General features: G+C 39.0%; 1 long non-coding RNA gene across 1 annotated transcript in view; it reads right to left on the bottom strand.

The window, feature by feature from the left end:
- LOC129177320 (uncharacterized) overlaps positions 1-24,349 on the bottom strand; it is a 51,249-nt gene that overhangs the window by 9,834 nt on the left and 17,066 nt on the right. The window contains exon 3 of the long non-coding RNA XR_008569612.1: positions 19,233-19,332. This is a non-coding gene — a long non-coding RNA (uncharacterized LOC129177320). The remainder of the gene's footprint in view (positions 1-19,232; positions 19,333-24,349) is intronic.

Here is a 24,349-nt window from a genome sequence, read left to right as displayed (position 1 = left end):
GCACGTCACGGACTCCCAAAACATCGCCACAGCTTCTCCTTCTAAAACATATTGCTATGCTCTCGTTAATTACATAGTTTTATTTTACTGTGTAAAACAAAAACTCCCTCACCTTTTTTTCTCTCCAGTGAGACTTGGAGTCCGATATTTCACATTCTTTTCAAAAACACACGTTTCCACTCCTTAAAAAAATCACAGAGCTCAGCAGAGGGAGCCGCAACACGGAGGCTGAAGAGCCGCATGCGCCTCCGGAACCGAGGGTTTTTAAACCCATTATAAATATATACAGTACACATATGATACATATTTGTTTATTGATTGATCTGACATGGACATGCCAGACATGTTAATAGTATTTCGCAACTGTCCATATTACAGTATTAGCCATACATACACTTTTTACTGCATATTTTTCGCTGTATCACTTTTTGTAAGCGCTATGATGCCACATTAACCAATTCTAGATACCATTTATTTACGCCCCCTAGAGGCTGTAAGCATCATGCATAAGGCAAGACATCACAGAAATGGGTAAATGATGTGCATGACTGGTAAGTGCTACAATCTTCCAACACAAATACCTCTTGAACTAGTAAATAAAACTACTAAATAACTAATAAATAAAAAAGCCACACAACACACAGTCACTAAAGGAGGCAGCTTGAGAAGAGAGCCTTTTTAACTACTAGAAGAAAGCAGCTGCCTGTATTGTAATTATTATTAAAAGTTGTTGTTAGCATGCCAAGATTACACTGCAGAACAACAACAAACTGCTTCGTTTGGAAGCTAATAAAATGCTGACAGCAAACACTTGGCTTGCCTGCAGCATTGTGTGAAGCCACAGAGGCTGGCTTTAATGATACTCGATGACTATTAAAAGAAAGAAAGAAAACAAGAACGAGCAAAAAAAAAAAAAAGTAGTCGACTCACTCCGTAGTGCACGGGAAGTACAACTCTCCTTCCAAAGCTTTCATGTCAGTATCCGGTCAGGTTTGTTACACCTGAGTAACTTGGAGGCAGACACGATGGGCTCTTCCTGTCATGTGTTTAATTTGTAAGTCTAACAGGTTGTCTCGATGCACATATTCAACGAGAGACGTATTTTCATCTCAGGGGAAGAGGAGATAGCCATCAAGCCATCATGAATGACAAGACACAATTAGATATATTGGTATGTATTAATAGAATTTTATTAAATTAGATGAAATGTATTCAATTTAAATCAAGCTAAAAGATAGCCTAACACTAGTGCGAACATTTGAATCATACTTTAACAGCATTATTAGAGCCATGAAGGGTTGCATTCAAAGACACCACGTAACTTAAGTTGAATTCACATGTTTTGAGTGTAGATGTATTTTCTGGGATTTCCGAGCATACTTAAACGCATCAAATTGTGTGATAGGAATATCCAATTTCTGTTTTCCTTTGTCTTTCTGTTTATTAGACAACACATACATGCATAATAAAGATGTTGTGATTTCCTGAGTGTCACTGAACGCACCTCGCTGTCTAGTTACAATGAGAAAGTGTCGTTCCCAGGACGAGCAGACTGGAGGCGTGTATGTGAGTTGGAGGTACATATATGGTGTTGGAATTGCACTGTTGTTGATGTGTTCAGGTCAGAATAAAGTTATTAAAGGGCAGCAGACTCTGTGTGAATGTGTGGGGACGCTATTGTGCATCATTCTGCCATCATAACAGATATGCCCATGAGTTCATTGTGCAAAAAATCCATCCATCCATTTTCTATACCGCTTCTTCCTCATTAGGGTCGCGGGGGCATGCTAAAGCCTATTTTGCAAAAAATGTTCATTAAAAAAAAAAGAAGTTAATTAATGAAATAAATTAGTTAACGCCATTAACGGGCTATTTTGTCACACTTAAATGTTTCAGATCATCAAACAAATTTAATATTTAAATTCAGTGGCAACACAATGAACACAAATGCAGTTTTTAAATGAAACTTTCCATTATTAAGGGAGAAAGCGAATCCAAACCTACATGGCCCTGTGTGAATAAGTGATTGCGCCCCTGTTGCCCCCCCGCCCCCAGAAAGAAAGTAATTGAGATCTATCAGTTTGGAAAAGGTTATAAAGCCATTTCTAAAGCTTTGGGACTCCAGCGAACCACAGTGAGAGCCCTTAGCCACAAATGGTAAAAACATGGAACAGTGGTGAACCTTCACAGGAGTGGCCGGCCAACCAAAATGACCCCAAGATCGCAGCGGCGCATCCAAGAGGTCGCAAAAGACCCCACAACAACATCCAAAGAACTGCAGGCCTCACTTGCCTCAGTTGAGGTCAGTGCTCATGACTCCACCATAAGAAAGACACTGAGCAAAAACAGCCTGCATGCCAGAGTTTCAAGATGAAAACCACTGCTGAACAAAAAGAACATTAAGGCTCGTCTCAATTTTGTTAGAAAACGTCTTGATGATTCCCAAGACCTTTTGGGAAAATACTCCGTGGTCTGACGAGGCAAAAGTTGAACTTTTTGGAAGGTGTGTGTCCCATTACATCTGGTGTAAAAGTGAAGCCACATTTCAGAAAAAGAACACCATACCAACAGTAAAATATGGTGGTGGTAGTGTGATGGTCTGGGGATGTTTTGCTGCTATAAGACCTGGAAGACTTGCTTAGATAAATAGAACCATGATTACCACAGCTTTGTAAGAGACTCATTGCAAGTTATCCCAAACACTTGATTGCAGTTGTTGCTGGGTTAAGAGTTGCCCAACAAGTTATTAGGTTTAGGGAGCAATCACTTTTTCACACTAGGCCATGTAGGTTTGGATTTTTTTCTCCCTTAATAATAAACAGTTTCATTTAAATATTATAATATAAGAGCAGACTTCTGAGAATAACTAACGGTGCGTGCGCTGTACAATATAATTTGCAAGTATGTTAATACGAAAAAAAAGTTACTTGTTCATTACAGATGATCAATTACCATATTAAGCCATGGTGTGGCTGTATTATTTTAAAAAATGTACTATTATAATGGTTCCCAAACTTTTTACACCAAGTACCACAGTTTTTGTTACCTCTGCTTACTAGGGATGCTCCGATCACGTATTTATGCTGCCGATACCAATCATTCATGAGTGAAATCGGCCAATACCGATCACATAGATTAAGTGTAAATTTTTTTTTTTACTATTGGCTGTACCTTGTTGTGGCTTTGTGAAGGGAAAGTGGGCGGGAGACGGTCACTATAGGCTGGATGCTACAATGGGAGTGGAGCTAATCGGCGAAGGTGATTGGTGTTAAAAAGCAAGTATTGTTGTATGCCGATACTGTGCTTTTTCACAGAAATTGTCCGATACTGATCGGTGGCCGATCGATCGAGGCACCCTTACTGCTTACCATCATGTTTATGTTCAAATATGTGCCTCGTACTCGCAGGTAATTGACTTGTGGAGTATGAGGGGAGTAAAACATTATTAAATGTAATTCATTTGAATTCAATTTCAGCAATTTTTTTTGGTTAAACAATTTGTATTTGTACAAATATTTGACATGTATGTGTCTCCAGTATTATTTTATTTCTATTTAAAATACCTCAACTGTTCCTTACTTAGTACTAGCTGGAGCCTGCGTACCACCAGTGGTACTCATACCACAGCTTGAGATTGCATGAATTTTTAAAATTTGTCTCCCCTTATTTTACATCTTCGCCATTATTATTCTTTATTTAAAAGAACTGCTAACGTCATTCTGTTGCACCTGACCAGGATGTCCATTTTTTTAATTAGCCAAGGGGACAGTCATGATGACGCCCCATGAATTCTGCCTAGCAACAAATGGTCAGTGTAAACAGTCCTGTTGATTTATGTTGTGCATGGTTAAATGTTATTTTAGTTAGGACTATTTTTAAATCATAAATATAAATGGGAAATTACAATCGTAGTCTCCAGGAGATAAATTGTACGGAAAAGAAGAAGATCCATCCATCTTCTATGCCGCTTATCCTCACTAGGGTCACGGGTAGGCTGGAGCCTATCCCAGCTAACTTCGGGCGAGAGGCGGGGTACACCCTGGACTGGTCGCCAGCCAATGGCAGGGCACATATAGACAAACAACCATTTTCTATGTAGTTCCACTGAGTGGCTGGTGTTTTTTCCCCATAAAAGATGACACATTTGCTTTTCTGTTGTTGGATAAACTATATAGTAAGTTCCTTAAGTCTTGTTTTGTCACTGTTCAGACATTTGTGCAAAACTGTCACTATTTTACGGCTAATTGAAAAAGCTATACTAGGTTGACTATTCCTGTAGTTACCATATTTGGCACCAGAGGGTACCATTGCCCCTGAAAACGTAAAGGAGACTTCTTTTTGTGCTTTAAAAGAGCATCATATTATGAATCTGCAGATTGACTGTCAGTCTGTCCAGGGTATAAAGTTTACAGCAAAAATAGACAGAAAAGTAGGACATTGTGAGGAACCACAGTGCTCCTCGCCTCCCTGGAAAGCTTTTGTCATCTTTCATCCCACACCTCCAAACTGCCTTCATTTTCTGGAGGCCCATAAATCGACTTATTCTCCCATAAATGACTCCTTTTGGGGTGGGATTTATAGTACGGGGTGGCAATGGGGTGTGCAGGGCCCACCTTTTGATGTCCTCTCTACTTAAGAGGCGCTGCAGACACACCTGCACATATGCGGCGAGGTGCCTCCGCCACACACGGTTAGCGTGCACAGGCACATAAAAAGATATTAAATGGCATTTCTGCTTTCAGTCAAGAGTCATGGGATGTAACAGGCGAGCAGGGTGGTTTGCGTTAAGCGCTGCCACTTCCTCTGATGTAATTAAAGCTGGGCCGGTGCAGGGGGTCTTTAAAAGTCTTGTTTTTCCCCCTGCACGCCTGATCCTGACCTTTTAAAAAAGACCTTTCTTGTGGTATTAAGATGGAATAACACTGGTTGTTTTAATCTGGGTGGTCATGTGGTTGCTTTTTTGTTTTTTTTAATTCATGTGGATCTTATTATACGTGAGCATATTTCATTAGCAAAATGATTAACAGTAATGTCTCTTTGACATGCTGTAAAAGGCCGTCAGAGTTGGACAACAAAGCCAAGGAAAAAGTTTTTACTAGGAAGGTGGTCCACCGCAAGAAGTTTTATGCAAAGGCAGTGCGCGTTTAATGCTTTCTAGAGTGGAAGATTTAGACAGAGATCGGAGACGAGCCCACTGATGCCATTGAACAAAAACTTTATTGGGTTTTGTCCTTGTTTTGGATTGGCTCTATGGATGAGGGATCAAGTGGATTTCTATAATACTACCTCTGACAGAAAAAAAGTGCAAAGTCTGTAACAGTAGTAAGAGTTATGGGGTACATTAGTGTAGAGTCGGGGTGTCCACATTTTTTCCACATAGTGGTTCATACAGAATATTAATATTAATATGGCCATCGGGCCGCACTTTGGACATCCCTGCGTTTTGTTCACATGCAAAATGCATATTTTAGACACTGTGACATTTTGCAAAACATTACACTTTTTCTGGCTACTCTTGTGGCTTCTCTATTACTTATTTCCAGAAATGACTTTTCTGGACGACCCGCTGTCAACTGTGTCTCAAAGGTTGGGAAAGTTATCAAACAACAGAGTTATGGTGCTAATTTTAAGATAATGGTGAGTCATCAAACAACTGTCCAGCAGCTAAGAAATATGACTTTCCTATTGCTGTCATTTGGTAAATGACGTGATTTTGAAAATAATTTTTGTTTTGCCTTTAAAATATAGTTTTGCAAAAAAGGTCTTGAAAATGTGGGATTGTGCTTTATTTCTGTCAATATGGTACTTTAACATGCCAGTTTACTTTAAGGGGTGGGAAGATACAGTTTATTTGTATTTATTAAAAAAAATAAAATAAAATCACACACATATATATATATTATTAGGCAACTTCATTTCTTTTGGAAAAATGGGTCAGAAGAGGGACTTGACAGGCTCCGAAAAGTCAAAAATAGTGACATATCTTGCAGAGGGATGCAGCACTCTTAAAATTGCCAAGCTTCTGAAGCGTGATCATCGAACAATCAAGCGTTTCATTCAAAATAGTCAACAGGGTCGCAAGAAGCGTGTGGAAAAACCAAGGCGCAAAATAACTGCCCATGAACTGATAAAAGTCAAGCATGCAGCTGCCAAGATGCCACTTGCCACCAGTTTTGCCATATTTCAGAGCTGAAACATCACCGGAGTGCCCAAAAGCACAATGTGTGCAATACTCAGAGACATGGCCAAGTTAAGAAAGGCTGAAAAACGACCACCACTGAACAAGACACACAAGCTGGAACGTCAAGACTGGGCCAAGAAATATCTCAAGACTGATTTTTCTAAGGTTTTATGGACTGATGAAATGAGAGTGAGTCTTGATGGGCCAGATGGATGGGCCCGTGGCTGGATCGGTAAAGGGCAGAGAGCTCCAGTCCGACTCAGACGCCAGCAAGGTGGAGGTGGGGTTCTGATATGGGCTGGTATCATCAAAGATGAGCTTGTGGGGCCTTTTCGGGTTGAGGATGGAGTCAAGCTCAACTCCCAGTCCTACTGCCAGTTTCTGGAAGACACCTTCTTCAAGCAGTGGTACAGGAAGAAGTCCGCATCCTTCAAGAAAAACATGATTTTCATGCAGGACAATGCTTCATCACATGCATCCAAGTACTCCACAGCGTGGCTGGCAAGAAAGGGTCTAAAACAAGAAAAACTAATGACACGACCTCCTTGTTCACCTGATCTGAACCCCATAGAGAACCTGTGGTCCCTCATCAAATGTGAGATTTACAAGGAGGGAAAACAGTACACCTCTCCGAACAGTGTCTGGGAGGCTGTGGTTGCTGCTGCACGCAATGTTGATCGTGAACAGATCAAAACACTGACAGAATCTCTGGATGGCAGGCTTTTGAGTGTCCTTGCAAAAAAAGGTGGCTATGTTGGTCACTGATTCGTATTTGTTTTGTTTTTGAATGTCAGAAATGTATATTTGTGAATGTTGAGCTGTTATATTGGTTTCCCTGGTGAAAATAAATTGAAATGGGCATATATTTGTTTTTTGTTAAGTTGCCTAATAATTATGCACAGTAATAGTCGCCTGCACACACAGATATCCTAAAAAAGCCCCACTCCAACTTCCAAAAATATTCAGCTTTGATATTAATGAGTCTTTTGGGTTCATTAAGAACATGGTTGTTGTTCTATAATAAAAATTAATCCTCAAAAATACAACTTGCCTAATAATTCTGCACATATATTCTCTGCATATATATATATAGTATATATACATAATATATATACAGTATATACACTCCTGATCAAAATGTTAAGACCAGCTGTTACCACATAGACAAGGGCCCTCAGTCATGAGGGATGCCCGCTGCAACATCTGCACGTAAGCAGTCGCCGTTTGACGACCCTGCACTACCTGAAGCTCCAGTGTTTCACTCCATTTAGTGAATTAAATGAATAATTTGGGTCGAAAACCGCCCTGTGTCTTGATGGACAGCCAATTGGATCCTCCAGTTCATCGCAGGAGTGATTTTTTTGGCCTTGCTTATGCAGCTCCACAATCCCACCACGTTGAAAAAGAGAAAGCTTCTTAGCTTTAGCCATCAGGAGGGCATGACAGTTTGAATGCCTGACAGAAAATGAACATTTTGGATTTTATAGCCTGTGGTGTTAAGCTTTTGATCAGGTGATAAACAACCTATGTCAGTTGTTTTTTTTGTTTAAATTACAAGTTCCAAATGTTTTTTGTCTCACTCCCCTTCTTGCTTTTGCATATTGTAGCTCTACTTAAAACCTCACTAAGATCCAAATGTGCAAAATGCAAATTCTACCAATTTTTCAACTGGTCTTAAGATTTTGATAAGGAGTGATATATATATAGTTATATCATGTGCAAAAAACCTTGGATGATGTCAATTGAGGAGTGTCTTCGATGAATTCTATTCTGTTTGAGCTGATCTTGACTAGTAACAGAATAGTGACTACTAGTGGCCAGAAGAGGAACAACAGAAGAGTTAAATCATCAATTATAATCTTGGCATTTAATAATAAACTCCATTAAATTACTAGGTTTGTTTGCTCATTAGCTTTGCTTTGGCTTTGGTGTCTGTTTGGTCAAATTTGGTTAATTTGAGAATATATTGTTCAATATAAAGCTCACATGACTGTACTAGGATCCATCAACAGGTATGAGAATTCGTACAAGGATTATGATGCTAAAAATGCACCCCTTTCAAATCTCATATACAATCTCTGATATTTGTTCCTGCTGTGGCTCCACATCCATCGCTGTGGGCAAAACAGGATGTGCGCACGTTTTGCGCATAAAAAAAAAAAAAGCCGTTAAAAGAAATTTCTGTTAACTTTGACAGCTCTAATGAATATATATAAATAATGAATACAAGGGATAAATGAACATTTAAGGTTATTTTTACCTTAACTGAAGACGTGATTCTTGACACGACTGTTCCCAAAGACACAATGTGGCAGCGAGATCAACCTAGTAATCAACCTTTCTGTTTTGAGTTATTTTTTTAATTCAATAATGTTTCTCACCTCATTAACCCGAAATGGAACCAAAGAAAGTTGGAAGTGCCAGCATTTTGATAAAGATGGTGAAAAACACTATTGAATTCAAGAAATAACTCTTGACAAAACAGGAAGGTGGTATTGAAGAAGAAGGTATTGATCTCACTGCCACATCGTGTATTTGGGGATAGTCACGTCTCCAATGAAGGTAAAAGTAACCTTAAATGTTCATTCATCCCTTTCACTCGTCATTTATGTGCATTTAGAATTTTTTTTATGCATGTAAGACTATAAAAACATTATTTTGCGTTAACATTTTTGAGAATCAACCGCTGATGACATCATAGACGGCCGACATAGCTGACTTTTTTTCTGGTTAAGCTAAGGATGCCAACAGGACGTTTTGTGATAAAAATACATGAAGAAAACAACTGGACTCACGCAGTGTATTAATAACATAAATGGAGCAAACCAATGCAAAATTTCGTTGCAAATTAAATCGTTTATCTTAAACGGAATGGCTTTTTAGCTTAGCTTTGCCTCTGCCTGTACTGTTATTGTTCTACTTTCTATGAGAAGATGAGGCAGGTGATAGTGACACAGCCAGGTGTAGGACAGTTACCATGGCGATGACAACCACCAGTCCAGGTGCATATGCAGATGGAATGGCAAGGAATGTTGGTGTGTGTGTGAGAGAGAGATGTATGCGATGCTGGTATCTGTGTGTGTGTGTGTCTGTGTGACATGAGGGAGCTGCTACTGAGCACACAGGTGTGTTGAGGATGAAGAGGGCGTGGGAGAAGGTTCTAGAAGGAAAGGAAGAAGGGGAGATAAATGGTGATAAGTCTGGCCTTTGACACCTTGCAACGAGACATTTGTCCAAGTCTAAACACGCCTAATGGAGTAAGGATATGACATCATGGCAGCGAGCCTGACATCAGCTAATTGTAAAATTGGAACCTGCTTATGAGATGAACTACAAAAATCATTCCTGATTGATTTGTAAAGAAAGAACATTCCTCCTATGCTTGCACCTGCGAGACCACGACTCTTCCATTCTCATGCATTCTCACCTGGGAACATTCCACTCCTAGCTAAAGCTGTTCCCTCTCTTGGGAGCAAGATCACTCACCACTTGGTGATAACAACCACAAAGGAGGCCTTGGTGGCCCCGGCTGCGGCCCAGCAACATGCACCGCCACTGGGCAGCAAGGAGAGAAAAGTCCCTCCTCCCATCCTGATACCTCCACCTGTCCTGATTTCCAGCAGTCGTCCATCATTTCCACCTCTCCACATGATGAAAACTCTGTCAGTGCGGATTAGGGAAGAGTGGCAGGCATCACCAGCAATGAAGGCTGTGCCCCAGCATTTCTCCCTGTTTGCCACTTGAGGGCAATTTGTGCATTTGAATGTGTTCCCATTGATACTAATGCGACTATAACAAACTTCTATCATCTTATGTCAACAAGTAACAATTACGTTAATAGGAGCAAAAGTTTTGGGACACCTTGCCATTGCACCATGACTGTGGGTTGTGCACAAAATGCTTTGGAAGACATGCTAGCATACAGATATCAGAGCTTCATAATCAAAGCTCAATGGTTTATGCATTAGTTGCAAAAGTCGCAAAACCTTGTGCCTGATGACAACCATGTGTAGCAACCAAATTTTAAAGACATGTCGGTCCCCTAAAAGTGTGTACCAAATTTCATGATGAGTTGGCTAAACACCCTAACGCTGGGGTCACCAACGCGGTGCCTGCGGGCACCAGGTAGCCTGCATTTCATTCCGGTTTTCAGTTAGTAATGTGAGAACACAAATGCACTGTGAAATACAAAATGGTTTTGGTGATTTTTTTTAAGTGGATTTACTTGCTGTATAAATGCCCTCAAGCTGCAGTACAGACAAATAAAAGTAGCTCTGACTATTTTGAACTGAAAAGGGGCACTAGACAATGTTCAGCTCTATCTCCTCTGTTGTTTTGTTTAGTGATTGAACCGCTGGCCACGGCCATAAGAAGGGAGAAAGACTTTCCGGGGTACAGGTTGGGGGTTCTAACAATAAGTTAATGTTATATGCAGACGACATTATATTGTTTGTTTCAGAGACGGAAAGATCGATACCCAGCTTATTTAAAATTATAAAATAATTCTCAAATCTCTCTGGGTATAAGGTAAACTGATCCAAGTCAGAAGCATTGCCTTTGACAGCCTATTGTCCAGCAACTCTTTATAAACCACGGGACTTTCAGTGGCCAAAACAAGGAATCAAATATTTGGGTGTTTTATTTCCCCGTTGTTTAAAAGACTTGATAAAAGTCAATTATGAACCAGTAATGCAAACGATTTCTTGTGATATTAATAGTTCGAGAGTACTAAAATAAATGCAATTAAAACAAACTGTGTTCCAAAAATAAATTATCTAACGCATTCTCTCCCTCTTGAGGTTCCTGTGTCTTATTTTACTCAGTTTGATAAATTAATACAAAAAAATATTTGGAATGGGAAACGTCCAAGAATGAATTTAAACAAGTTACATTGGCCAGTGGAAAATGGTGGCCTTGGCCTCCCCAAGATTTATGCTTTTAGTTTGAGAGCCAGTTTTAGCCCAATGGTCATTGCCCCCCTGAAAGGACCCCAACCTGGCTTAAAATAGAAATATTTATATTAAATCCAATTCGTCTACCAAATTGAGTGATAGAGTCAAGCAACACCCTATTATATCACATTTTAAATCAATCTGGCATAAACTCTCAGATTAGATTAGATTTGATGTTTATGGTAATCTTAGATCAAGTATATGGTCCAATCCCAGGTTCTGTATTGATAAAACACCTACCCTGTGGAAAGACTGGTATTTCTACTTTGAATGATTTGTACAAACATCGCATATTAAACTTATTTGAAGAAACAGAACAATATAACATTTCTAAAGGTAATATCATGAAATATTTGTGTACTGTCTGAAGTTTTCATTGTGCCTCAAGGACCCTGTGACTTGTGAGTTCTTTGATCAAGTTCTTTTAAGATATAACAAAGGCCATGAGGTGTCTGCATGTTGTTCAATGTTGGTACAGACTTTAAGTGATGCACCTCTTAATGTAATTAGAATTATATGGGAGAAGGAATTACATCCCACAATAGATAAAAAAGAGTTGGGAAGGGATCTTTAAAAGGATAAAAATAATGTCAAGAGATGCTAGGATACGTCTAACACAATTTCAAATTTTGCACCATTATAATTGGACTCTTTTGTGATTGTTTTGATTGGGACTAAAAGAGTCACTTAATTATTGGTGCTATAATCAAGGAGAAGGAAATCTGGCTCATGCCTTATGGTTCTGCAAAGAGATTCAGAAATTTTGGGCACAAATACATAAAAGCATAAGTGAGATTACAGATACATTGATCCCATATAATCCTAGATTATTTGTCCTGGGAGATGATTCTGATTTCACTGAACAAGACAAAGCTACTAAGTGCCATGATTGCTACACAAATTATTCTTAAAACCTGGAAAAAGGAAGAACCACCATTTGTTCATGAATGGGCGAAGGAGATGGCTAGAGGAGCAGCTTTTGAACGAATGTCTTATAAACAATTAGGATGTGTACCACTTTTATGTCAGAAAACGGAGAAAATGTTTTGAATTTGTGGGACGTTTTGTAGTCATGTGTACAGGAATATACTGTAGTTAGATTGATAATGATTAACGTATATGCCGAACCAATGCAACTGATTTGGAGTGTTCTATATTATGATTATTTTATTATGGTGTTTTACTTGTCACACATTAGTTTACTTACTCATTCATTGTATTTATCTATCTTATAGAATTATAGGATAGCCTGTAGGGGATGTTCATTGGACAAAGGACAAATGAATATGCGGAACACAGGCCAATCAGAAGGCTTTAATCATCTGGACGTATGGAACATGTATGGGCAATACTGTAATGGCCTATGAGTTATATTGTTGCTATGAACTAAGGAAAATGGGGTGACGGCCTCGGGGCGGAGAATATGGGTAAAAGGAAAGGAGATGGTGGGGGTTGGGGCGGTTGGGTTGTGAGTTGAGATGTGGTGCACTATAGAGAAATGTCAATAAAATGTGAATTACAAAAAAAGAAATACAAAATATGAGTTGTGGATACCATAATTTTGTTAAAGGGATAGTTTGCATTTTTGTTGTTGTATGACATCCCCCCATCAGCATTCATGTATATGTGATAAAGACGCTGGCGTCTTCTTCCGCTATGGAACACATACATGAACAGGATGGCCACGGCGCCGCGTCGCGGAAGAAGAGTGGCATTACTGCAAGGGTCTTCATCACATACACATGAATGCACAGGCGACAGCGCGCAGCAATACGGCGGGAGACAAATAACGCAAGTGTTTTGTGAGGTCTGATTTTTTTGAGGAGGCATTTTTGTGATGCAAATATATACTCTTTTCAACGCATATTGTTTTGAGAAGCCAAACTCTTTACTTAAATGGCCCCAGCAACTAAGCGGAACAACGTTCCTCATCACGGATCTCTGACCAGAACCGGACTCACGGGACAAATTGGGTGGGGGTAAGTCACTGTTGCTGTAGTACACTGCTGATGGAGATGTCATACAACTTCATGTCAAAAAATCCAAACTATCCCGTTTATGTTCTGGTAAAACATGCATATTCGGTTTGTTTGGATTGAAATAAGCTATGCAAATAAATGTTACAAAAATGAGTACGTCTTGGCCATTTTCATTTTGTAAAAGTAGCTCTCAGAAGAAAAACGTTGGAGACCCCTGCCCTAACGTTACAGTGGCTGTCTTTGTTGAGCTGTATAATACATTTTCAAGTCAATCCGACTTATGGAGTCAAACATTGGGGTTTAATAACAGCGCAACCAGTGGTGTATTTGTCTGAAAAATAATAGCACAGGCAACACAATAGGGATGCATGTTTGGACTAATATTCACCCTTTTGCGAGTAGCAGTTCAGGAGTAGAGGTTTTAGCTTACACCAGGTATGTCTCCTATTGTTTTTTTTATTGGCCTGCAATTATTTTTTTTCCTTAGAACATAAAGAAATTTGTCATAAACCTTTGCCATCATACTGTTTTAAAGTAACACTGTGACATTCTTCTGTCAATCAAGTGTAAAAAAAAGCTAACCATTGCACACCCAATATCTTAATGTAAAAGCAAGACACTTCATACTGATATACTTTATATATAATAATATTGGACAATTTAATTGGAATTTAATGTTATACATTTGAAAATTAAAAATAAAAACTCTACGTGCAATAAAAAACTCTGATTTACAATAAATGTTATCCTTACTGATTAAATTTTGCATTCCTATCCCCTACATAATTTTGTCCCAAAATGACGATTCCCCCCTTTTTGCTCAGTCATTTTTGAATTACAATTTATGATGGTAGTTCTCATGCCTTTCTGCACTTAATATCTGGAAAATTCCTTTTCATCCGCTAAGAATCTGGAACCTGTCTTGTGTACTTTTATTACATCCCCCTTCAAGTATAGTTGCTGTATTCCTGTCTGTGTCAATATAACCTCTGCTGTAGGTCAACAAGTTAATCAATGCTTACACACACACACACACACACACACGCACACACACGCACACACACATGCACGCAATCCAAGATGAGCCATCAGATGAATAGCTCCAGCTTCCTGGTTGCTTATACACTTGATATTCAAATAGGAATGCTCCCTCATGATTACATCACTGACTTACCAAGCGTCACGAGGATTCTATGCAGGCTGAGGTCTGTTAGTAATTCCCAGGTCAAGGCTAAAAGCCACAGAGACATGCCTTTGGAGTCGGAGGCCCAAAACGACTTGATGGAGGAGATCAGGAAGTCACTTGTGTCTTTTAACTTTCACTTTTTACAACCAGCCTCACTTCAGTCCCTTGGTACACTGCAAAAGCTAAAATGGAAGATTAAATATCATAAGTGAAGGATAGAAAGTACTTATTTTTCACTAACACAATATTTTTTCTTCTATGATAGATCAATTTGCTTATCTTAAGTGAGGGGTGTCCAAGACTCATTAAGGACAGGACAGGGACGCACTTTATGGCAAGGATTAGGTTTGAAAACACCCCGTGTTCTAACGTTGATGATCTGTTGAGCTCTTATACATCAAGTGTTGTAAATGTTTTGGACACCATTGCTCCTGTCAAGGTTAGAATGGTTAAAAGTAGGCAAAAGGCGCCGTGGACAAAAGAATAATCTGTCACGGCACAGAAAAGGGAGTGCCGGAGAGCGGAACGGAAATGATGCAAGTCAAAGCTCCAGGTTCATTATGAGGTTTATAAAGAAAAGCTATGTGTTTTCAACAACTGTAATAAGAACTCTCATGTGCTGTTTGCTACAGTTAACAGACGAGCAAACCCTTCAGTTTCACTGCCCACTGCCTCATTTCCACATCTACAGTAAGTGCGATGAGTGTGCAACATTCTTTCATGACAAAGTTCAAGGTGTAAAAAATGCAGTCATTTCCACAACACAAATAACTATTCTGCAGCCAGTGAGACACCACGAACTGACACATTTCACACCTGTCATTGACAAACAGTCGAAGAGAACAATCTGGGTCCATCAACGTGCTGCCTTGATGAGTTACTCACTAGATTTCTAAAGTGTGTGCTGAGCAGTTTAATACCACAACTCACTCATCTAGTTAACAGCTCACTTCAGACTGGAACATTTCCAAAGCCCCTAAAAACTGCAGTACTAAGCCTCTTCTGAAGAAGAGTAGTCTTGATGCCACAGTCCTGAACAACTATCGGCCCATATCATACCTGCCATTCTTGAGAGGTCTTAGAAAAGGTTGTATACCGACAACTTACTGACTTTTGTGTTTGATACTTTCCAATCAGGCTTTAGGTCCCACCACAGAACTGAGACATCTCTGATCAAGGTGACAAATGATAGGCAAAGTCTCACTTTTAGTTCTGATAGACCTGAGCGCTGCCTATGACACAGTTGACCACGTGATCTTATTACAGAGGTTAGAAAATTGGGTGGGAATCTGTGGTACTGATCTAAACTGGTTCAAGACAGGACAGGATGTACTTTGTTGGAATTGGTAACTGTGTCACAGACCAAATGGCTATGACCTGTGGGGTTGCCCAAGGTCAATCCTGGTACCCCTATTGTTCAATCTGTACATGCTTCCTTTAGGCCAGCTAATATGCAGCTTCAATGTGTCCTACCACAACTATGCAGACGACACTCGCATCTATGTGTCACTGACGGCTGGTGAATATGGCCCTGCATATTTACCTTGTCACTGCAACACATCAGTATGTGGATGCAAAATAACTTTCCCCAGCTAAACTGAAATCATTGTCTCTGGCCCACAGAAACAAAGAGAAAGTGTTATTAGCCACCTTAAGACTCTTTCTCTAAAACCTATAATGATTAAGTTGGGGGTAATAATGGATTCAGATCTGAACTTTAACAGCCACATTAAATCAATAACATCATCAGCTTTTTACCACCAAAAAAACATTGCCAAAATTAAGGGAATAGTGTCTAAGCCACAGTTAGAGAGACTAATCCATGCTCTCTAAACAAGCTGTAAAACAGCTGCAGTGCTTCCAGAATGCTGCTGCCCCAGTCCTGACTACAACCAGGAAATATGAACATATTAGTCCAGTACTCAGGTCTCTCTGCACTGGCTTCCTGTCGCTCAGAGAATAGACTTTAAAACAGCTTTGCTGGTGTACAAGCCTTTTCATGGTCTTGCGCCGAAGTACGTCTCTGACATGTTAGAGCCGCATAAACCATCAGGGAGTGGTCTCAGTTTTATGTTTCACTTTTATGCTGCCAAAATCTGGAACAGTCTTCCAGAAGATGTGCGACAATCCTCAACTTTGGCAGTGTTCAAATCCAAACTAAAAACACTTCTATTCAACTGTGCATATGACAGCTGAAAGTATTTTATCTGCACTCCTCATTTTTAAAAATCTTTTTTTGTTTTATGAAATGATTTATGGAATTTTATATAATGATTTTAGAATGATTTTATGTTTTTATAGCATGATTTTATGAAGTGATTTTACCCTTCTTTTCTGTAAAGCACTTTGTGCTTCATAAATAAACATGCCATGCCTTGCCTTTTACATTTTTTGCAGTTCATTTTATGAATTCTTTCTTGCTGTTATTTAACTTGGAGCTATCTTTCCTTTTTATTGCAGATAAATCATCATAATACTATACCGTGTGGGGCGAGGGGGGGCGTTACTTTAAGTCGCAGGCTGGCACAGAAGAATATTTTACTTTATGGTGAGAGAAAACCCAGGAAGAGCAGCATGGGAGGGGGCAGAATCTTAAATGGATTTCATGGCGGATACAGAAGGAAGTGGGTGTGTTTGTATGCGAGGATAAGAAGGAGTCCACTGTGGATTTATATGGGGAGGGGAAAACAAGGGATGAAAGAATGAGACGAGGCGACTTGCAAAGAGACGAGAGCCGCATGAGAGAAAACCATTTTGTTGTTGACAAAAGCTGGAAGCTCCGCTGTGTACAGAGGGAATCTGGAACATCCCCATGTTAACTACCGCATTTACCCCAATGGAGGATGACCTCTGTTGTTTGATAACCTGCCCAACATCTGAGACACTTTCTTCCAGTGGCACTCTGTGTCCCGGTTGCATTTCCGCAAGTCACTGATAGTTGTGAGTGACAGGGAGAAAAGCTTTGACTCGCTTGGGCAGAAGTCATTTGTTGGTTTGCAAATAGACCCTAAATATGAAAGACGTGTCTTCTCAGACTTTTTTCCATGAAAAAGATATTGTCTTTTATTAGGGTCAACCAAAATTTTGGGAAAAAATAGGCCTCCAAAGACGCGAGACCTCAACACTTCTCACGAGACTCCAGTTCAGCAAGCATCAGTTGATTAACTCTGTTGTGCTTTTTTTGCAACAGTCTCTATCTGCTCAGTGTTTCCCCCTTTTTGGCATGAGCAACAGCATCTCTCTTAAGGTGCATGTCAAAGGAACTGTCTGCTGCTTTCAAAGGCCTTTGTGTCCAGCCTTTCTTCCTCCTTTCAGCTGGTTTCCCCCAACAACCCTTTCCCATAGCATGGCTGTCTCGCACACCTCCCAATTCCCAACCCACCCTCTCATCTTTACCTCCTTTTATTCAAAACTTTTTTATACAGAGATATTATATTATCATTTTATCATAACAAAACCAGAAGTGTTTTGGGGTTTGTTAAGGTATACGCCGTATAACAAGTCTGAAATGTTATGAAAGAAGGATGTGAAACATTGAACTACATTTAATTAAAATACTTAAATGGAACACGATTGTTGGATTTTGAAAATAAAGCTAGATTTAATTTAATATATTTGAATCAGAAATTCGAACTGAATATAATATTTTTGAGTCCAAAAATACATTTGGATTTTATTTAATATAGTTGTATATCTATATTTGAAATGTAATATTTGTACACATTACATTTGTTTAGATGTCATTTCATATACTGTAATCAGAATATTAAACTAGATTTAAATTCATGTTTGCATCACAACATTGAACTACATTTAATATTTACAATCTTAATGTTATAATTTAACAGAAATAATGGTTTAGTTATATAGACTCTAATCAGAAAATTCAACTGGATTCAGTATTTTTTTCTTGAAAATATGTTTAGATGTTATGATGTGTATCTACATCAGAAAATTAAAAAAGGATCAATCCAAAATTTAATTTTGATTTAAATTTGATACATTTGAATCAGAAATTGTACCTCTATTTTAATATTTTTATAGTTTAAAAAACTCTGATATAATTTCAATAAAAAAGTGAGTCAGATTTATTCAGTTTTACTTGATGTGGGCTGCACGGTGGCCTCGTGGTTAGCATGTTGGCCACACAGTCAGGAGATATGGAAGATCTGGGTTTGAATCTCCGTTGGGCATCTCTGTGTGGAGTTTGCATGTTCTCCCCGTGTGTGTGTGGGTTTCTTCCGGGTACTCCGGTTTCCTCCCACATTCCAAAAATAAGCATGTGCATTTAACTGGAAACTCTCAATTGTCCATAGGTATGAATGTGGGTGTACCCTGCCTCTCGCCCAAAGCCAGCTGGGATAGGCTCCAGCATACCCCCGCGACTCTAGTAAGGACAAGTGGTATAGAAGATGGATGGTTTTAGATGTAATATATTTGAATCTGATGTTGAATCCGTGTTTAAGAATCAAATAATTAATAGTTTTAATGTCTTGGTATCAGAAAATTTTACTAAATTAAATATTTTTCACTCAGACAATTTATATTTTATTTGTTATATTTGAATCAGAAAATGTAACAAATTTTAATATTTTTTTTGTCAGAAAATATTTAATTTGACACAATTTAATCAGGTAATTGAATTGGATTTAATATTTCTGAATCAGCAAATTACATTCGATTTTTTCTGTTGTAGCGGTATCAAAACATTTTACTCAATTAAATGTTTCGGTCAGAAAATGTATTTACATTTAATTAAATACAAAAATAGGAAATGTAGGTAATTTACATGTCATATTTTTTTTTAAACTTAGTGTATTGGTAATTGTATACAGAATATTGAACATTATTTTTTGTATTTGATGAGTCAAAGCTAAAGAAAAGTTATGAACATTTATAAAATAATAATACTAATAATACCAGTCAAATGTAACCTGGTTCTCCACATGTCCTGGTCATCCCGTCCGTCTCTTTTGCCAATCTCTTGCCTTGTGTGATCAAACAGGTATCTTCTGGAATCTTCTTTTCATTCATCTGTCAGGAGACGAAAAGGCAAAATGGAAATTTTGTTGACATTTATTTTAGCCAAACAGCTGACAGAAGTGAAAAGTTTGGAGAAGAGAAGATGAACGTTAGAGAGAGACAAACTGTGGAAACAAGAAACGTGTGGCGTGTGGTCCCTGGTGGGGCCAAGTGACGCCATTTGTTCCTCGCATGTGTTGCGGCCGTGTCCTCACCTCCGGCGTGCACATGTGGTTTTAATCCATAGACACACTCCGTTGCATCGCACAACAATCCCACTATCCCTGGTTTCTACCTTTCTCATATACCAACATCAAACCCCGTCCCTTTTTTCACCCCATTGTGTCTCTTGAAGGCACCAGCTTGTCATAATGTGAAATCTTTGAAAGGTTTTTCCTCCAGGAGGTACCTTGCAGCGGTGTCACGACAGGATGGATTACTTGTCTTTTACATCCTTGACTGCTCTGAGACAGTCGCGCCAAAACATCTCTCTGGCTTTTCCAGAGATGTGTGGTTCTGTGAGTCAGTGTTTGGAGAAAAAAAAAGACCGTGAATAGTCAGAGGAATGCAATGCACGTTTTCAGGAGCATCAAGAGATCCCAAATCTAAAGAAGATCATTTTTTGTTTGCCTTTTTGTGAGTGTTATGTCTTAGCTCTCTCCTTGGAGTCTTGTTCTGCACTTGAAAGCAACACTCTTATGTTTTCACACCTCGTAGGGCAAAAACACATCCTTAAGTTTCTCCATTTTGTTTTCATTTCCTGTCCACTTTTGGGGTGTCTTTGAAAGTGAAGTGCAGGTCACGTCAGAGTGGCGGTCCCAGCATCAACAATGGGATATGATTACAGGTGCAATAGTGAGAATATCAAGATTAACCATTTTTAATATCATATTTTAACAAAAATGCAAGTTTAAATAAATATAATTTAATCAGAAAATTCAACTAGATATAGTATTTTTTACTTGAAAATATGTTTAGATGTTATAATGTGCAGGTCACGTCAGAGTGGCGGCCACAGTGTCAACAATGGGATATAATTACAGGTACAATAGTGAGACTGTCAAAGCATAAGATGCTCCTTTAGAGGGCTGACGTCACAATGTATTGAGTTCTCATGATGGTTATTGAGAGTGATATGTTCAGGGTCACATCAAGTCTTCTAATGGAACTATCATGATGGAAAACATTTGCTTCTAATTGACCTCCAACATCTCCACATTGCTCTCCCACCCTTCCTCAAGCACATGCAGCCTTGTACCTTTGGCCCTTTAAAAAAAAAGAAAAAAAAAAAAAAAAAAAAGAAAAAAAAAAGAAGTCAGCCGACCATCAAACCGCTCACAGCTGGGACCCAGAACCCTGACCTGGGACCAGGACGCTAAGGAAACCTGGGTGGAAGACGCTGTGGCTATAAATCTGAGCAGTGGAAAGTTCCCTGTGAAGTTGAACATGCAGTACAATGCCCCAAAAGTGGTACAATTTGTAGTTTAGAATATAAAATAAACACTAAATGCAGTTGAAGACAACCTCTTTTTTTCCCACTTTTTCAAGAAAAACATAATATAAAAAAGTGAATTTACATTTTTTTTCAAATTGTTCACACGCAATTTTGAAAACAGGGCTTCTTTTTTCAAAATATTCTTACAATTATCCAAACACCACACTCAATTTGTATAACTCTTAGTGTGACACACTTCAGTCACAACATATCCAACATGTACTGTAACATGTACTCATATTTATAAAAATGCTGTTTGTTTTCATCCCACGAACATAGTCTTCAATGATCAGACGCCATTGCTATTGAAACCAATTTGGGTTCTGCAGCAGGACAATGATCCAAAACACACCAGCAAGTCCACCTCTGAATGGCTGAAGAAAAACAAAATGAAGACTTTGGAGTGGCCGAGTCAAAATCCTGACCTGAATCCTATTGAGATGCTGTGACATGACCTTAACAAGGCGGTTCATGCTGGAAAACCCTCCAATGTGGCTGAATTACAACAATTCTGCAAAATTCCTCCACAGCGCTGTAAGAGACTCATTGCAAGTTATCGCAAATGCTTGATTGCAGTTGTGGCCCAACCAGTTATTAGGTTTAGGGGGCAATCACTTTTTCACACAGGGCCATGTTGGTTTCGATTCTTTTTCTCCTTTAATAATAAAAAAAAACATTTAAAAACTGAATTTTGTGTTCAGTTGTGTTGTTTAAATTTGTTTGATGATCTGAAACATTTAAGCGTGACAAACATGCAAAAAAAATAACGAATCAGGAGTGGGGCAAACACTTTTTCACGACTTTGTCGACTTGTAACTTGCATGCTAGAAAGTGCGTGCGCCCCTGATATACATGTACAATGTACATAAACACTCATATTTCTAAATATAGTAAAAAATATAGTATTACACATTTATATATTTATAAATATATTTTCTATGTTTATAATATGAGGTAGATCTTTGGGACTTGGTCATTTTAAAAGTAGCTCGCACGCTGAAAACATGTGACCACCCCTGGTGTAGATAAATACAATCTGTTGGCAAATGAAAAAACACTGCATGAAGTCCATATAGCGACTCTGCTGCCTTTTATAGCACATGTTAGTGCTATAAACTGCTGTATTTTCAGTTAAGCACATGCGTGCTTCCATACCTGGTGGATGTGCTTATCCAGTTTGTTCATTAGTGTGGTCTCTGGCAAGTCGGGGTTTTGTAATGAAAATTAAGTAACATCACAATCCTCATCTGGGTCTAAGGTGTGGAAACGCGAGTAGTTTTGCAAATCACTGTGTGTAATGTGTTGTCAAGCTGAATCTGTGCTTATTGTTGTGCAACTGTGGACAGGTGTTTTGCTTCTTGAGTGTAAAGACCTGATAATTGTGTGAACATTTCAGTGTGTAAACAACTGTAAATTCATTTAAAAAAAACGCTTCATTCATCACCGTTTTAGTATCACATGTCAATCAAATTTATGCAGTCAAACCTTGGGGTTTAATAACAGCACCATGTGTATTTGTCAGAAAAGTAATAGCTCATACAACACAGTAGGAGTGAATGTTTGGACAAATTTTCACCCTTTTGTGTGTGGCGATTCAGGAGTTATGTTATTCAAACATCCACTACACAAAGAGAGGCGCACGGAAAGACTTTTGGAAAACTTTAAGATGAAAAGGCCGAAATCATGGCACTATTTTCCACAATCAGTTAACCTGATTGTGTCAAACAACTCAGTGAAATTGTCCATTTATTTGCATCTCAAATGAGACAGGCCACCTCTTCAAAGAGATTGATTACCTCAGCCAAGCACGCATGAAATCACGAGGCATACTTTGAGTCGCAACAAAATTATTCTGAGCGCTGCTTGCCTTTTGGAGGTTAGACCTTTCATGATAGTTCAAGAACAAAGCCGTGCACACACACACCCCCCCCCACACACACACACACACACACAGCTCAGACATCCAGACTGCCCATGCAAACCCCTCCGCTTTTCTCTAAAGTCTGACTCCTTGTGTAAGGCTCAAAGAGGAGAGAAAGAACGAGGACGAGCTTATGTGTGATTGGAGAATACGAGGAAGCGTTAACAGCTTTGTGATGGCTGCAGGCTGGAAACAATTTTAAAGAAGAGTGTGGGGGCAGGGGTTTGGTAGCAGGGAATTAAATAATAATAATAATAATAATAATAATAATAATAATAATAATAATAATAATAATAATAATAATAATAATACATTTTCCCAGTAATCAGTAATCCCTTGTTTATCACGGGGGGACGTATATTGCTTGCTGTCGTCAAACCGACAGATGGCGTAGGTTACACATGCCTAACATGTGACTGCCGAAAAATGAATTATCGATGCATTCTGCGCATGCGTCAAACCCAGTTGAACCGATTGCATTCCATACGTATTGCGCAGTGACAAGGATATTAAGGAGTGGACAGGAGGACCCAAACGTTAACCACACAAGCATATAGCTATGTGCGCTAAACACAACATAATGCTAGGTTAGCCTATTCGCTGAAGAAAAATGGTCAACGTTACAACTTCCACGGCTGCAGCTGACGAACTTTACTTGAAGATGTGTGGTGAAGCCTTTTTTTTTTTCAAAGCTGTCCTCTCCTTGTGGAATAATGGGTGTATACATCATAATCTTAAAATGAGCTTTTTTCCACTGCATCCCTCCATGTCACTGGTATGTGTGAATGTCAGGAGAAGTCATGGGGAGAATTCAATCAGCTTCCTGTCGGTGTGCATGTAGAAATGTATTGTATGATTGTGTTTTTTTTTAGCAAGTAAAAAAAAAAATCTTATATCCGGGTCAATACGGTAATTGGTAAATCACCCCCTGGCTGTGAAATGCGGGACTGCAGCCTCTTGAGTCAGATAACATTATTTCATCAGCATCCAACAGCCAGCAAATTACACAAGACCTCAAACTCAGACCTTTATGTCACCACTTTGACTGGTAATGACCAATGGCGGTGGGGCTTCCCGTACTTGCCACAAAATTAAGAACACATGCATAATCTTGAGCTCCAATACAAGTGTTGTATCAAAAAATCATGACTGTCACAACTGAGCATAGTTCTTAAAGATACAGCTCCTGTATTGAACCTCATTAGATTATTATGAGCTTGCCTCAGCCTATTAGGGTTTTATCAGGTATGGGGCGGGGGATGGTATGTTGACCTCACAGTATACGGCACCCCCTCACTCGCCACTTTTAGTCTCTATATACAGCAAGCCACCTGTAATTATGTGGGGATTACCCCTTTATATGAGCAGGCTTTATAGAGCCTAAAGGGGCTTTCTTCCTTGAAAAAACTCTCCAGTAAAAAGCAACAGGGCAATCAATACACTACACCTAAAGCTCAGTCAGTTCATGTAGAACTATTCATGCAAATATGACCTGTGTATTTGCATTGAATACAAATTTAATAATGATTTGGAAAGCATGAGAAAGTGGATAGTGCTCTTTGACCACATGGTCATTTATTAACAAGTATAATGCACAACACAGCAGCAACAGA

This window comes from Dunckerocampus dactyliophorus, chromosome 2, assembly GCF_027744805.1.
Source record: "Dunckerocampus dactyliophorus isolate RoL2022-P2 chromosome 2, RoL_Ddac_1.1, whole genome shotgun sequence".
Classification (NCBI taxonomy): domain Eukaryota; kingdom Metazoa; phylum Chordata; class Actinopteri; order Syngnathiformes; family Syngnathidae; genus Dunckerocampus; species Dunckerocampus dactyliophorus.
The sequence above is the reverse complement of the archived record's forward strand: the minus strand, read 5'-3'. Positions and strand labels throughout refer to the sequence as shown.